We start from the raw sequence: 17,354 nt of genomic DNA on the forward strand, positions 1-17,354 counted from the left end.
CATCCAAAACGCCGCAGCCCGTCTGGTGTTCAACCTTCCCCCAAGTTCTCTCACGTCACCCCGCTCCTCCGCTCCCTCCACTGGCTTCCAGTTGAAGCTCGCATCCGCTACAAGACCATGGTGCTTGCCTACGGAGCTGTGAGGGAACGGCACCTCAGTACCTCCAGGCTCTGATCAGGCCCTACACCCAAACAAGGGCACTGCGTTCATCCACCTCTGGCCTGCTCGCCTCCCTACCACTGAGGAAGTACAGTTCCCGCTCAGCCCAGTCAAAACTGTTCGCTGCTCTGGCCCCCCAATGGTGGAACAAACTCCCTCACGACGCCAGGACAGCGGAGTCAATCACCACCTTCCGGAGACACCTGAAACCCCACCTCTTTAAGGAATACCTAGGATAGGATAAAGTAATCCCTCTCACCCCCCCCCTCCCCCTGAAAAGATTTAGATGCACTACTGTTCCACTGGAGGTCATAAGGTGAATGCACCAATTTGTAAGTCGCTCTGGATAAGAGCGTCTGCTAAATGACTTAAATGTAAATGTAAATGGAAACCTAGTGTTCTGACACATCACAGTGAACAGGTAACTGCTACCCTTTTTAGACCGAGGCAGAGGACCCACACAGTCAATAATCAGATACTCAAAAGGTTGGCTGAGTACAGGAATAGGAAACAATGGTACTGGTTTAATAGCTTGATTAGGCTTACCAGTTAATTGACAGGTGTGACAAGTTTTGATAAAATCAGAAACATCCCTCTTTAATCTAGGCCAAAAGAAATGTCTTAATATGCGATTGTAGGTTTTCCTCACCCCCATATGTCCAGCCACGTCGCTGTGAGAAGTTTCCAACACCAACTCACGAAGCTTAACTGGTACAACAACCTGACTAATTGCCTCCCCCAGAAAAACACTATCATGAGACACCCACTTTCTCATCAGGACATCCTCTTGGAGAAAATAGCCATGGGCGACATCTCCCAACTGTTCTATAGGCACAATTTGATCACGCAACTCTTCCAACGTGGGGTCATCCTGTTGCGCCTTGATTAGATCTGAGCGGGTTACAGATAACGGGATAACAGGGAAAACAGTGACATACTTTGTATTATTATCATTAGTCGGCGCAGTGACCAGTTCGCCACGGCTCATAGAACGTGTCACTGCACACGCAGAGAACACCTCTGGGAAACTCTGTACACTCTCATCAGGAATCCCAACAAATGACGGCTTAGTGGAAACCACTAGAGATGGAAACACGACAGGCCATATACGCTCACCAGCCAAGTTATTCCCAAGGACAACATCGATACCCTCAATAGGCAACGAAGGATGCACACCCACAACAACTTCACCCTGCACCAGCCCACAGTCCAACATCAGTTTATGCAATGGAACTGACAGAGTGTTCAAACCTATTCCCCTAATTAGAACACTATTCCCCGAATCAGTCTCAGCAGAAAAGGGTAACACAGACTCCAACACAAATGATTCAGAGGCACCTGTGTCTCTCAGGATCTTCACTGGCACTAGGTCTTTACTTCCTAACATAGACACAAAACCTTCCGTAATGAAAGGTAAATAGTCTGGATCAATATGGACTTTCACATTCTCCTGGGTCTGAGGAAATGAGTCATGAAGGAACTGATGTGGAACTGGTGCAGCTAACGCAGTAGGCTTAGATTTAGCGTAAGCACCCTTTGACCTGAGAAGTGGACATTCGTTTTTCCAATGACCTGAACCTTGACAGTAGTGACACTCCTGCCCAAAGTCAGCTTTACCATGGGAGTCAGGTTCAACCCTAGTTGAATAGAACTCTGCCGGAGAACCAAAGTATCCCGGATGGGCCCCCACTTGTCACGAACCGGCTCAAAGCCCGTAACAAAGGGAGACAATGTGGAGATAAGGCGTAGCAAAATATATATTTATTAAATAAGTAACTAAGTATAATATACAATGGTGTGTGTAATCAGTAATCAGTAGTGTAAGTGAGTGTTTTGCATGCATGAATGTGATAATGCAGGGTGATGAAAGGTGCCAAAGCAAACAAACAAAAGGCCACCAAGAACCACAACACAATCTACAAAGGTGTCTGCATGGAGAGAGTCTCCTCCATGAATGTGGAAGAGGTCTATTTATCCTGGGAGACACCTGGCCCAGGTGTTTCCCATGTAGCTGACGACCCTCCCAACTCCGCCCACCGGCATCCTAATAAGGAAACAAGAACAAAGACAGAATACGGCAGACAGAGTGGGAGGGTCGTCACAGTGAGAGGTTATAAACCTATAGTTAATATTATATTAGACTGTGTGAGAGGTTATAAACCTATAGTTAATATTATATTAGACTATGTGAGAGGTTATAAACCTAGAGTTAATATTATATTAGACTATATGAGAGGTTATAAACCTAGAGTTAATATTATATTAGACGATATGAGAGGTTATAAACCTAGAGTTAATATTATATTAGACTATATGAGAGGTTATAAACCTAGAGTTAATATTATATTAGACTATGTGAGAGGTTATAAACCTAGAGTTAATATTATATTAGACTATATGAGAGGTTATAAACCTAGAGTTAATATTATATTAGACTATATGAGAGGTTATAAACCTATATGAGAGGTTATAGACCTATATGAGAGTTTATAGACCTAGAGTTAATATTATATTAGACTATGTGAGAGGTTATAAACCTAGATGAGAGGTTATATACCTATATGAGAGGTTATAGACCTAGAGTTAATATTATATTAGACTATGTGAGAGGTTATAAACCTAGATGAGAGGTTATATACCTATATGAGAGGTTATAGACCTAGAGTTAATATTATATTAGATGAAATGAGAGGTTATAAACCTAGAGTTAATATTATATTAGATGAAATGAGAGTTATAAACCTAGAGTTAATATTATATTAGACTGTGTGAGAGGTTATAAACCTAGAGTTAATATTATATTAGACTGTGTGAGAGGATATAAACTTAGAGTTAATATTATATTAGATGAAATGAGAGTTATAAACCTAGAGTTAATATTATATTAGACTATGTGAGAGGTTATAAACCGATAGTTAATATTATATTAGATGAAATGAGAGGTTATAGACCTATAGTTAATATTATATTAGACTGTGTGAGAGGTTATAAACCCAGAGTTAATATTATATTAGACTTTATGAGAGGATATAAACTGACAGTCAGTGTCCAGATTTCAGTAACTATTCCATTTAAAGGGGTAGTGCATTAAACAACGTTATTTTCCTGTGTTTTATATGAGATTGTAATAAAAAGAAGGAAAATATGATGATAATGGTCTTTTAGTCTACGAGCTGTTTGAAATGACCGCCTGAACTTTCAGCTTGTTTGTATTTTTGGCGATATTAGTTGATTGACCAATAAGAAATAGGATTTTCTCTCCTCTCTGCCAATAACAGCTAGTTTTCAGGTGACATATCCATCCCGTTAGGCTCCTCAAATTAGGCCCAATCACAAGGCCACTACCAGACAGTCCTATCAAAATTCTTGCTTGAGAAATTGCTTTTTGCATAGAAGCTATTTTTTGTGTTTATTTTTGACCATTTTAATTGAAAACAATCACAGTAAGGAACTTAATTGTTACCCAGAAATTATTTGATATTGAGATGAAAACATCTGCATTGCACCTTTAACCAATCCGAAGGCCTCACCGCCGTCCTCCGCCTCTGACAACATACTCTTTCTGAAGGCCGCTGTCCTCCGCCCCTGACAACATACTCTTTCTGAAGGCCTCACCGCCGTCCTCCGCCTCTGACAACATACTCTTTCTGAAGGCCCCTGTCCTCCGCCTCTGACAACATACTCTTTCTGAAGGCCTCACCTCTGTCCTCCGCCTCTGACAACATACTCTTTCTGACGGCCTCACCTCTGTCCTCCGCCTCTGACAACATACTCTTTCTGAAGGCCCCTGTCCTCCGCCTCTGACAACATACTCTTTCTGAAGGCCCCTGTCCTCCGCCTCTGACAACATACTCTTTCTGAAGGCCTCACCTCTATCCTCCGCCTCTGACAACATACTCTTTCTGACGGCCTCACCTCTGTCCTCTGCCTCTGACAACATACTCTTCTGAAGGCCTCACCTCTGTCCTCCGCCTCTGACAACATACTCTTTCTGACGGCCTCACCTCTGTCCTCCGCCTCTGACAACATACTCTTTCTGAAGGCCTCACCGCCGTCCTCCGCCTCTGACAACATACTCTTTCTGAAGGCCTCACCGCCGTCCTCCGCCTCTGACAACATACTCTTTCTGAAGGCCTCATCGCCGTCCTCCGCCTCTGACAACATACTCTTTCTGAAGGCCTCACCGCCGTCCTCCGGCCCTGACAACATACTCTTTCTGAAGGCCGCTGTCCTCCGCCTCTGACAACATACTCTTTCTGAAGGCCTCACCGCCGTCCTCCGCCTCTGACAACATACTCTTTCTGAAGGCCTCATCGCCGTCCTCCGCCTCTGACAACATACTCTTTCTGAAGGCCTCACCGCCGTCCTCCGCCCCTGACAACATACTCTTTCTGAAGGCCCCTGTCCTCTGCCTCTGACAACATACTCTTTCTGAAGGCCCCTGTCTTCCGCCTCTGACAACATACTCTTTCTGAAGGCCCCTGTCCTCTGCCTCTGACAACATACTCTTTCTGAAGGCCCCTGTCCTCTGCCTCTGACAACATACTCTTTCTGAAGGCCCCTGTCCTCTGCCTCTGACAACATACTCTTTCTGAAGGCCCCTGTCCTCCGCCTCTGACAACATGCTCTTTCTGAAGGCCCCTGTCCTCTGCCTCTGACAACATACTCTTTCTGAAGGCCCCTGTCCTCTGCATCTGACAACATACTCTTTCTGAAGGCCTCACCGCTGTCCTCCGCCTCTGACAACATACTCTTTCTGAAGGCCCCTGTCCTCCGCCTCTGACAACATACTCTTTCTGAAGGCCGCTGTCCTCTGCCTCTCACAACATACTCTTTCTGAAGACCTCACCACTGTCCTCAGCCCCATGACAACATACTCTTTCTTCCGAGAGTTAACAGTCATTTAACTTAAATGAAGGGTAGAAGCCAACTGCAAATGTAGGGATGTAACAATCTTTCCAGATAGGAAGTGGTGATCAAATCGTGGATGGATTGATTGAATCGATCGGGGTCACGTTCAAGTTGACAAACGTTGTCGAACGTTACAAAAATAGAAATGCCGTGAATAGTGCAGACATGATTTGGAGCGGCATGTTTGTTCTACATAACATATTTCTAGCTTAACGTTCCAAAATGTCCTGTTGAACAGTTTTGTTGTGTCGTAGTTATGGCTGGCACAATTATCGTATATTCGTTGAAGCGACAATTCCGGATAAAAAAAAGGCTATTAAAAACTATCGTTATAGCTAATTTTCTTAATACATTCATTTTAGGAGACTTTATATTCAAGAAGATACAGTTTACCCAATAGCAGTTTAAAATGTTTACATGAAGTGGGTAGAGCCAGTCATTATTTTAGGGACCGGTTGGGAGGAGGTACTTCATAACCAAGCGGTCAAAGTGTTTTTTTGTCATAGCAAATTTTCAAAAGATGAATTACAAGTTCAAAACCTTTTTTCAACAACAATTTTTTATTAATTTATTATTTATGAATTTGTTTTATTTATTTAAACTTTTATTTAACCAAGAACAAATTCTTATTTACAATGACGGCCTACCCCGGCCAAACCCAGACGACGCTGAGCCAATTGAACGCCACCCCATGGGTCTCCCAATCACAGCCGGATGTGACACAGTCTGAATTCGAATCAAGGACTGTAGTGACGCCTCCAGCATTGAGATGCAGTGCCTTAGACCACTGCACCACTCGGAGCAGTCAGTGTAATTCGCTAGCTAACAATGGTAATCATGACAATAACAGTTGGCTATTTGCATGACAATTAATGGTTACCACACATTCCATAATTGTCACAGCCCTAGATGTAGTGTTGTACTGGAACAAAAGCCTGTGCACCCTAGACTATAAAGAGCCAATGGTTAGTGCAGTAGCCTGCTGTATTTCATGGAGAGTACGCAGTTCAGTCATTTCACCAGCAGAGGTCAGTACAGGCCTGCAATATAATAACGTCCATTTGTAGGCCCCTATAAAAGTAGTTTTATTTTTTGCATGATTCCGTTTATTTATTTTTTCACAAATTCCATTTTCTACATTTTGTTTTTCCAAATGTCTGGTTTTACAGTTTTTGATATTATAAATCACACTTTAAAATCAGTAAAAACAAATACAAAATGGACGTTCTATGTCCACAAAAAAATCTCAAAACACATCATGAGACCACTTTTGAGGTCTGGGGAAAAATCTAAGAAATGTATATATTTGTTATCCTTTAATTCCTTTCATTCGCACCAGCAAGATACCATTGTTTGGTTAGCGATGTTTCTGTAGTGCTCATGAGTTTGCAAAAACAAATAGCCACTGGATGGATGTAAATAATCGCGATCTCATTCAGCCAAGTAGGCTACTTGTATTTAACAATTGATTTGAGAAGGTTTTGGGGAAAGGCATTCAATCTCTCCCAGAAGATAATTTTCATTACCTTCATCACTACAGAAAGTGTGGACCCAAAGACAATAGCATTCCTCTGCCGATCCAGAAAGTGTGGACCCAAAGACAATAGCATTCCTCTGCCGATCCAGAAAGTGTGGACCCAAAGACAATAGCATTCCTCTGCCGTTCCAGAAAGTGTGGACCCAAAGACAATAGCATTCCTCTGCCGTTCCAGAAAGTGTGGACCCAAAGACAATAGCATTCCTCTGCCGTTCCAGAAAGTGTGGACCCAAAGACAATAGCATTCCTCTGCCGTTCCAGAAAGTGTGGACCCAAAGACAATAGCATTCCTCTGCCGTTCCAGAAAGTGTGGACCCAAAGACAATAGCATTCCTCTGCCGTTCCAGAAAGTGTGGACCCAAAGACAATAGCATTCCTCTGCCGTTCCAGAAAGTGTGGACCCAAAGACAATAGCATTCCTCTGCCGTTCCAGAAAGTTGCAGGAAAATACGAATAATTTATGCATTTTCTTCATATCTGATGATTAACTTGGGCAAATGAATGAATTTCCTACTAAGTTCAATACATTTAGTTGATTTCCTACGAAGTTCAATACATTGTTGAATATTGTTTAATTAAGTTTTAATGTCTAGCTTCCGTGGTTCCATGATTCCGTCCGGCCCTAAATTTGAGGAACCTTGGAAACACATTCCTCTATTTTTTCACTTTGCTCCAACAGCCCTCGAGTCATTCCGTGAAATAAGTCCCATTCCATATTTTAAGTTGAAATTGTGCACCATTATTGAATTCATTTTAAAAGACTATTATATTACATGACGTGCTCTTTAGTAATAGTCCACAATGGAAAATTCAATCAATCGGATTTTTAATATGACTAAAGCCTTGGCTAAGGTGCCAAAATTCTGCACATTTGACACGTCCCTCCGTGCACCTTCTTCACCTTCTACGAAGATGTTTAAACCAACTAGCTTCTTAGCAAAGAACAATTTCTCAAGTAGGAGTCTGGGAGTGGTGTGAGTGGGAAGTGCAACTCTGAAAACAAGCTGTAATTGGCAGAGAGGTTTGGAACTATCTTTCTTATTGGTCTATTAACTCATTTACCTGCCGGGTGATGTCACCACGCAGGCCAAAACATCATCCCACCACATTTTCAGGCGCCCACATTTTTGACTGCGGCTGGACTTTTAAAATGAATCTCACTAATCACGTTAACTAAATGAATCTTCAGAAATTACTTGGTCAAAGCAACAAAAGAACAATGGAAAAGCCTGGAGAAATGTTGGGGTGGGTTAGCATCTTTCTAGAAGTCACAGAGGGTGCATGGAGGAACATGTTAAATGTTGGGGTGGGTTAGCATCTTTCTAGAAGTCACAGAGGGTGCATGGAGGAACATGTTAAATGTTGGGGTTGGTTAGCATATTTCTAGAAGTCACAGAAAGTGCATGGAGGAACATGTTAAATGTTGGGGTGGGTTAGCATCTTTCTAGAAGTCACAGAGGGTGCATGGAGGAACATATTAAATGTTGGGGTGGGTTAGCATCTTTCTAGAAGTCACAGAAAGTGCATGGAGGAACATGTTAAATGTTGGGGTGGGTTAGCATCTTTCTAGAAGTCACAGAGGGTGCATGGAGGAACATGTTAAATGTTGGGGTGGGTTAGCATCTTTCTAGAAGTCACAGAAAGTGCATGGACGAACATGTTAAATGTTGGGGTTAAAATCTTGTTTTTTTAATACATTTTTACAATATAGGCCATTTTAATACATTATGTAACAAGTTACACAACCCAAAAGAGACTCATTTCGTGCAATGACCCCCTTAGTTCTGGGGCGGCAGGGTAGCCTAGTGGTTAGAGCGTTGGACTAGTAACCGGAAGTAAGTTCAAACCACCGAGCTGACAAGGTCCAAATCTGTCGTTCTGCCCCTGAACAGGCAGTTAACCCACTGTTCCTAGGCCGTCATTGAAAATAAGAATTTGTTCTTAACTGACTTACCTAGTTAAATAAAGGTAAAATAATTAACAAATAAAAAAGTTCTCTCTCTCTTGATTCGGTCACCTAATGTCAATGCATCTCCTGAAAATGTATTTGAAAACTGTGCATAGTTTTTAGAATACCCTTAAAATTAGCCCTTTTCTAACCACAAGTCTTCAACTTTAAAAAAAGTTCCCAATTTTGTATTAAATTCTTAAAATGCTCCAAAAGTGATTGGCCCTGTCTTTATTCAAATGATAGACATTTAGGTTAATATAGTTCATATAAAACCCTGTTGTCAGCCATGATAAACCAACACAACCCAAATTTGAGAGAGACGGCGAGACGGAGAGAGACAGAGATTCACTAAAGCTATCTTTGTAGCCCCCGGTCCTCCTTCCCAGGACCGGCAGCGATCCAACACAGATCCTTCCAGGTTTTCCAACCTCACTGAGAGTACGTTTGTTATTTAATATCCAGTCACTCATGTTTAATATTATATATTTATACGTTTAAACTTCCCTTTCCTCTAAACGGTCAAACGGTCATCATCTACAGTGTTTAAGTTCTAGAACTTTCTTCCTCCTCCTAAAATTGAAAAGACATTTGGATTATAACAATAGGAAATGCTTCCCAGTGCTAGAAGTGCCAATATCACTACTATTGTCCTGTAGTAGAGGAATGGCAAGCCAAGCTGAGGCTGCAGAGCAGGTTTAACATATGGTTGATTGGCTGGCTGGGTGGTTGATAGGGTAATGTTTTGGTCATGTCGACATGAGATCTATACATGAGAAGCAGAAGGACCTACTGTGGAGAGGAGGAATAAGGGGTGAGGGATGTGTGGAGGGCTGGGGTAAAGGAGGGATATGTGGAGGGCTGGGGTAAAAGAGGAGGGATATATGGAGGGCTGGGGTAAAGGAGGAGGGATATGTGGAGGGCTGGGGTAAAGGAGGAGGGATGTGTGGAGGGCTGGGGTAAAGGAGGGATATGTGGAGGGCTGGGGTAAAAGAGGAGGGATATATGGAGGGCTGGGGTAAAGGAAGAGGGATATGTGGAGGGCTGGGGTAAAGGAGGAGGGATATATGGAGGGCTGGGGTAAAGGAGGAGGGATATGTGGAGGGCTGGGGAAAAGGAGGGATATGTGGAGGGCTGGGATAAAGGAGGGATATGTGGAGGGCTGGGATAAAGGAGGGATATGTGGAGGGCTGGGGTAAAGGAGGAGGGATATGTGGAGGGCTGGGGTAAAGGAGGGATATGTGGAGGGCTGGGGAAAAGGAGGAGGGATATGTGGAGGGCTGGGGTAAAGGAGGAGGGATGTGTGGAGGGCCGGGGTAAAGGAGGAGGGATATGGAGGGCTTGGGAAAAGGAGGAGGGATATGTGGAGAGCTGGGGTAAAGGAGGAGGGATATGTGGAGGGCTGGGGTAAAGGAGGGATATGTGGAGGGCTGGGCTAAAGGAGGGATATGTGGAGGGCTGGGGTAAAGGAGGAGGGATATGTGGAGGGCCGGGGTAAAGGAGGAGGGATGTGTGGAGGGCTGGGGTAAAGGAGGGGGATATGTGGAGGGCTGGGGTAAAGGAGGAGGGATGTGTGGAGGGCTGGTGTAAAGGAGGACGGATATGTGGAGGGCTGGGGTAAAGGAGCAGGGATATGTGGAGGGCTGGGGTAAAGGAGGAGGGATATGTAGAGGGCTGGGATAAAGGAGGGATATGTGGAGGGCTGGGGTAAAGGAGGAGGGATATGTGGAGGGCTGGGGTAAAGGAGGGATATGTGGAGGGCCGGGGTAAAGGAGGAGGGATGTGTGGAGGGCTGGGGTAAAGGAGGGGGGATATGTGGAGGGCTGGGGTAAAGGAGCAGGGATGTGTGGAGGGCTGGTGTAAAGGAGGACGGATATGTGGAGGGCTGGGGTAAAGGAGCAGGGATATGTGGAGGGCTGGGGTAAAGGAGGAGGGATATGTAGAGGGCTGGGATAAAGGAGGGATATGTGGAGGGCTGGGGTAAAGGAGGAGGGATATGTGGAGGGCTGGGGTAAAGGAGGGATATGTGGAGGGCTGGGGTAAAGGAGGAGGGATATGTGGAGGGCTGGGATAAAGGAGGGATATGTGGAGGGCTGGGGTAAAGGAGGAGGGATATGTGGAGGGCTGGGGTAAAGGAGGAGGGATGTGTGGAGGGCTGGGGTAAAGGACTGAGGAGGGGAGGATCACCATGTTGGCTTGGCACGCTGTCTGTCTGTCAGTCCGACTGGCTGTCTTTTGTATGGATGGAATATCCTGGTTCCACTGCTAACAAAATTACTTAAGAAACAGATATTTGTTTTGTGCTCTCAGGGCATGTGTAGATATCCTAGCCCCAGTTTACAGGTAATGGGAGGGGCCCTCTTTGCCTGGCTATAAACCCCACACCCTACATTCTCTCTGCTCACAGAGGCTTTAATGTCCTCAATAGGCTGGTTCTACCCTCCACACCGACTGAAGGACTGAATGCATATTTTCAACTATTGTTTCTGGGTTTCTCGACAAAAGTGTTTTGAGGGATGTATTCACACATTCAATCACACACGTTAATGTCACAAAACGTCCTCATCAAGGCAGATTCAGACATTCAATCACACACGTTAATGTCACAAAATGTCCTCATAAAGGCAGATTCACACATTCAATCACACACGTTAATTTCACAAAATGTCCTCATCATGGCAGATTCAGACATTCAATCACACACGTTAATTTCACAAAATGTCCTCATCAAGGCAGATTCAGACATTCACCACTCTGCTTATTACGTGGCCCCCCCTGGACTTCCTGTTCACCCATGACTGAGTGACCGTGCATGATTCCAAGGCCATCATTACTTTCGCTGATGACACAATGGTGGTAAGGCCGTCGTCATTGACGATTATGAGACATGCTATAGAGCCCCACAGTGACGGTGTCATTATACCCATAAAACCTAGCGGGCCAACACGGAAATGGTACCAATTATTTTTCCTCCATTCAAATCCCATAGGGGATTTTTAGAAACATTTAAAATATGGGCTGTGTTTCGTGTTACCCTGGAGTGACGTTTTGATAAACATGTAAATCTCTCTCGGACAACGTGAGCTTTATCAATATATCCGTCTCTATTTAAACTCAGATTCTAAAATGGCTAATTAGCATCAAAGTAGACATCATGCTAAAACTACAAATCCCTGCTAGCTTCTACACATCATTTCTAGTTGACACCTTTGCTAACAAGTATTGTATCAATTTAAAACAGATTTTGTCCATTTAAAGAAAAGTAGACAATTTATGAATTAATATATTTATTTAACATTAGATAGTTAATCCAGAGATTTTAATTTTTTATCTTTGCCTCAATTCGGCAACAATCTCGTCCAGAAAATCCAGAAAAATCCTGGTATTTGTAGTTCTTTATGATCACCACATGTCATTTCTGGAAGGTAAATACATATTGATAAAAGTCACCTTGTCCTAGCGAGTTTTAAGCCTCACTAAGCTCTTTTTGTGTGTCTGATTTGCATACTAGTAACATGACTGATAGTGACATGTAAATATTGTAACCTGATCCTACTTGATGTTTCATTTTGAGCAACAACAGAATCAAAAAACTAAAAAAACTTTTTTTAGTACGTATTCATCATAATTGAAATTATAATTATTATTATTATAATTATATTGTTCAATTGTCATTAATGCTTTGGAAAATGTGAAATTATTCCAATGTCTCGACTACCATTGATCTTTTAATGAAATTGATAGTTATTAAGTCAACTTTGAATAAGACCGTAGATGAAACAGTTTACAGACTTTGTTTGACGTCGGTCTTCATTGGAGACTATGTGTGCTGGAGAACATCCAATGAGAATCCTGGACATCCTGGAGAACATCCAATGAGAATCCTGGACATCCTGGAGAACATCCAATGAGAATCCTGGACATCCTGGGGAACATCCAATGAGATTCCTGGACATCCTGGAGAACATCCAATGAGAATCCTGGACATCCTGGAGAACATCCAATGAGAATCCTGGACATCCTGGAGAACATCCAATGAGAATCCTGGACATCCTGGAGAACATCCAATGAGAATCCTGGACATCCTGGAGAACATCCGCAAGATGGCGGTGGCAGGTTTAAATAATGCATCTCAAATCAATTGGACTAAGTCACTACCTGTTTTTATTCGCTGTTAACGAGGTGAGAAAAAAAATGACCAAACAGAATTTGTACCTTTGTTCTTAAAAGTAGTTTTTTGACCAGACATCTTTTTTTTAAATAGAAGAGGGCTAATTTTACTTTTACACGAATCAGCCCTCTCGCTTCAACTCTTCCTCTCTGCATTAGTCCTCCTTGCAACCAAAGTCTGTTAAGATATGTTCGCCCCTGGTTGGTGTTGTTATTGAGACAACTTAGTCCTTTTTGAACAGACTAATGGCGAGTTCGCGCCTGGTTGGTGTGGTTATTGAGACAACTTAGTCCTTTTTGAACAGACTAATGGCGATTGATCTATTTGACAAGCATTCTGTACAATAGAAATTATTAACTATTTGCTCATTTACCACAGCAAATCTACCGTGGCAATTTACCCAACACTGTATGAATGGAAACTAATGGTTGCCTGATGTTATTATTTTATTAGTTTCCTACTTACATTATCATGTTATCATGTATGTTATCAACAGCGTCTGGTATGGTCCTTTCTTATCAAGATCAGGGGGTAAAATATCCCAGGACCGTCCATCTTTGAAATGTGCAACTTAAGTCAATCGGAGTAATTTGTGCTGGAACATCAACTTGGTAATCGTACCCAATGTATATACTAGTTATCATTACTCATTGTGTATTTATGTTATAATTTGTTATCATTTTTCAAATGTTCCATGCATTGTTGGGAAGGGCCTGTAAAATAAGCATTTAACTGTTAGTCTACACCTGGTGTTTACAAAGTATGTGACAAATCACTTTTTTTGAAATTATACAAAACAAACTCAGCTGCATGCCTTTAACCTTGGCTGAGAATAGTACTGCAGGTTTGATATATACATTTAGTAGAATATTTGACTCCTTGCTGTCCCCAGTCCACCTGGCCGTGCTGCTCCTCCAGTTTCAACTGTTCTGCCTGCGGCTATGGAACCTGTTCACCGGACGTGCTACCTGTCCCAGACCTGCTGTTTTCAACTCTCTAGAGACAGCAGGCGTGGTAGAGATACTCTCAGTGATCGGCTATGAAAAGCCAACTGACATTTACTCCTTAGGTGCTGACCTGTTGCACCCTCTACAACCACTGTGATTATTATTATTTAACCCTGCTGTTCAACTATGAACATTTGAACATCTTGGCCATGTGCTGTTATAATCTCCACCCGGCACAGCCAGAAGAGGACTGATCACGTTTGATTTGATGATAGTGATTGTGCGATAGTGTGATAGTGATTATGTGATAGTGTGATAGTGACTATGTGATAGTGACTATGTGATAGTGACTGTGTGATAGTGACTGTGTGATAGTGACTGTGTGATAGTGTCATAGTGACTGTGTGATAGTGTGATAGTGACTGTGTGATAGTGACTGTGTGATAGTGTGATAGTGACTATGTGATAGTGACTATGTGATTGTGTGATAGTGACTGTGTGATAGTGACTGTGTGATAGTGACTATGTGATAGTGACTATGTGATAGTGTGATAGTGACTATGTGATAGTGACTATGTGATAGTGTGATAGTGACTATGTGATAGTGTGATAGTGACTATGTGATAGTGACTATGTGATAGTGACTGTGTGATAGTGTCATAGTGACTATGTGATAGTGACTATGTGATTGTGTGATAGTGACTGTGTGATAGTGACTGTGTGATAGTGACTGTGTGATAGTGACTATGTGATAGTGTGATAGTGACTGTGTGATAGTGTGATAGTGACTATGCGATAGTGTGATAGTGACTATGTGATAGTGACTATGTGATAGTGTGATAGTGACTATGTGATAGTGATTATGTGATAGTGTGATAGTGACTATGTGATAGTTACTATGTGATAGTGACTGTGTGATAGTGTGAAAGCGACAATTTGATAGTGTGATAGTGACTATGTGATAGTGACTATGTGATTGTGTGATAGTGACTGTGTGATAGTGACTGTGTGATAGTGACTGTGTGATAGTGACTATGTGATAGTGACTATGTGATAGTGACTGTGTGATAGTGACTATGTGATAGTGACTGTGTGATAGTGACTGTGTGATAGTGACTGTGTGATAGTGTCATAGTGACTGTGTGATAGTGTGATAGTGACTGTGTGATAGTGACTGTGTGATAGGGTGATAGTGACTATGTGATAGTGATTATGTGATAGTGTGATAGTGACTATGTGATAGTTACTATGTGATAGTGACTGTGTGATAGTGTGATAGTGACTATGTGATAGTGACTATGTGATAGTGACTATGTGATAGTGTGAAAGCGACAATTTGATAGTGTGATAGTGACTATGTGATAGTGACTATGTGATTGTGTGATAGTGACTGTGTGATAGTGACTGTGTGATAGTGACTGTGTGATAGTGACTATGTGATAGTGACTATGTGATAGTGACTATGTGATAGTGACTGTGTGATAGTGACTATGTGATAGTGACTGTGTGATAGTGACTGTGTGATAGTGACTGTGTGATAGTGTCATAGTGACTGTGTGATAGTGTGATAGTGACTGTGTGATAGTGACTGTGTGATAGTGTGATAGTGACTATGTGATAGTGACTATGTGATTGTGTGATAGTGACTGTGTGATAGTGACTGTGTGATAGTGACCATGTGATAGTGACTATGTGATAGTGACTATGTGATAGTGTGATAGTGACTATGTGATAGTGTGATAGTGACTATGTGATAGTGACTATGTGATAGTGACTGTGTGATAGTGTCATAGTGACTATGTGATAGTGACTATGTGATTGTGTGATAGTGACTGTGTGATAGTGACTGTGTGATAGTGACTGTGTGATAGTGACTATGTGATAGTGACTATGTGATAGTGTGATAGTGACTATGTGATAGTGACTATGTGATAGTGTGATAGTGACTATGTGATAGTGTGATAGTGACTATGTGAAAGTGACTTTGTGATAGTGACTATGTGATAGTGTGATAGTGACTATGTGATAGTGACTATGTGATAGTGACTGTGTGATAGTGTGATAGTGACTATGTGATAGTGTGATAGTGACTGTGTGATAGTGTGATAGTGACTATGCGATAGTGTGAAAGCGACAATTTGATAGTGTGATAGTGACTATGTGATAGTGACTATGTGATTGTGTGATAGTGACTGTGTGATAGTGACTGTGTGATAGTGACTGTGTGATAGTGACTATGTGATAGTGTGATAGTGACTATGTGATAGTGACTATGTGATAGTGTGATAGTGACTATGTGATAGTGACTATGTGATAGTGACTATGTGATAGTGACTGTGTGATAGTGTGATAGTGAATATGTGATAGTGACTATATGATAGTGTGATAGTGACTGTGTGATAGTGACTATGTGATAGTGTGATAGTGACTATGTGATAGTGTGATAGTGACTGTGTGATAGTGTGATAGTGACTATGCGATAGTGACTATGTGATAGTGTGATAGTGACTATGTGATAGTATGATAGTGACTATGTGATAGTGTGATAGTGACTATGTGATAGTGACTATGTGATAGTGACTGTGTGATAGTGTGATAGTGAATATGTGATCGTGACTATATGATAGTGTGATAGTGTGATAGTGACTGTGTGATAGTGACTATGTGATAGTGTGATAGTGACTATGTGATAGTGTGATAGTGACTGTGTGATAGTGTGATAGTGACTATGCGATAGTGACTATGTGATAGTGACTATGTGATAGTGACTATGTGATAGTGTGATAGTGACTATGTGATAGTATGATAGTGACTATGTGATAGTGTGATAGTGACTATGTGATAGTGACTATGTGATAGTTTGATAGTGACTATGTGATAGTGACTATGTGATAGTGACTATGTGATTGTGTGATAGTGACTGTGTGATAGTGACTGTGTGATAGTGACTGTGTGATAGTGACTATGTGATAGTGACTATGTGATAGTGTGATAGTGACTATGTGATAGTGACTATGTGATAGTGAAATAGTGACTATGTGATAGTGACTATGTGATAGTGCCTGTGTGATAGTGTGATAGTGAATATGTGATAGTGACTATATGATAGTGTGATAGTGACTGTGTGATAGTGACTATGTGATAGTGTGATAGTGACTATGTGATAGTGTGATAGTGACTGTGTGATAGTGTGATAGTGACTATGCGATAGTGACTATGTGATAGTGACTATGTGATAGTGTGATAGTGACTATGTGATAGTATGATAGTGACTATGTGATAGTGTGATAGTGACTATGTGATAGTGACTATGTGATAGTGACTATGTGATAGTGACTGTGTGATAGTGTGATAGTGAATATGTGATAGTGACTATATGATAGTGTGATAGTGACTGTGTGATAGTGACTATGTGATAGTGTGATAGTGACTATGTGATAGTGTGATAGTGACTATGTGATAGTGTGATAGTGACTATGCGATAGTGACTATGTGATAGTGACTATGTGATAGTGTGATAGTGACTATGTGATAGTATGATAGTGACTATGTGATAGTGTGATAGTGACTATGTGATAGTGACTATGTGATAGTGACTATGTGATAGTGACTGTGTGATAGTGTGATAGTGAATATGTGATAGTGACTATATGATAGTGTGATAGTGACTGTGTGATAGTG

This window comes from Oncorhynchus nerka, linkage group LG22 (genome assembly GCF_034236695.1).
Source record: "Oncorhynchus nerka isolate Pitt River linkage group LG22, Oner_Uvic_2.0, whole genome shotgun sequence".
Classification (NCBI taxonomy): Eukaryota; Metazoa; Chordata; class Actinopteri; order Salmoniformes; family Salmonidae; genus Oncorhynchus; species Oncorhynchus nerka.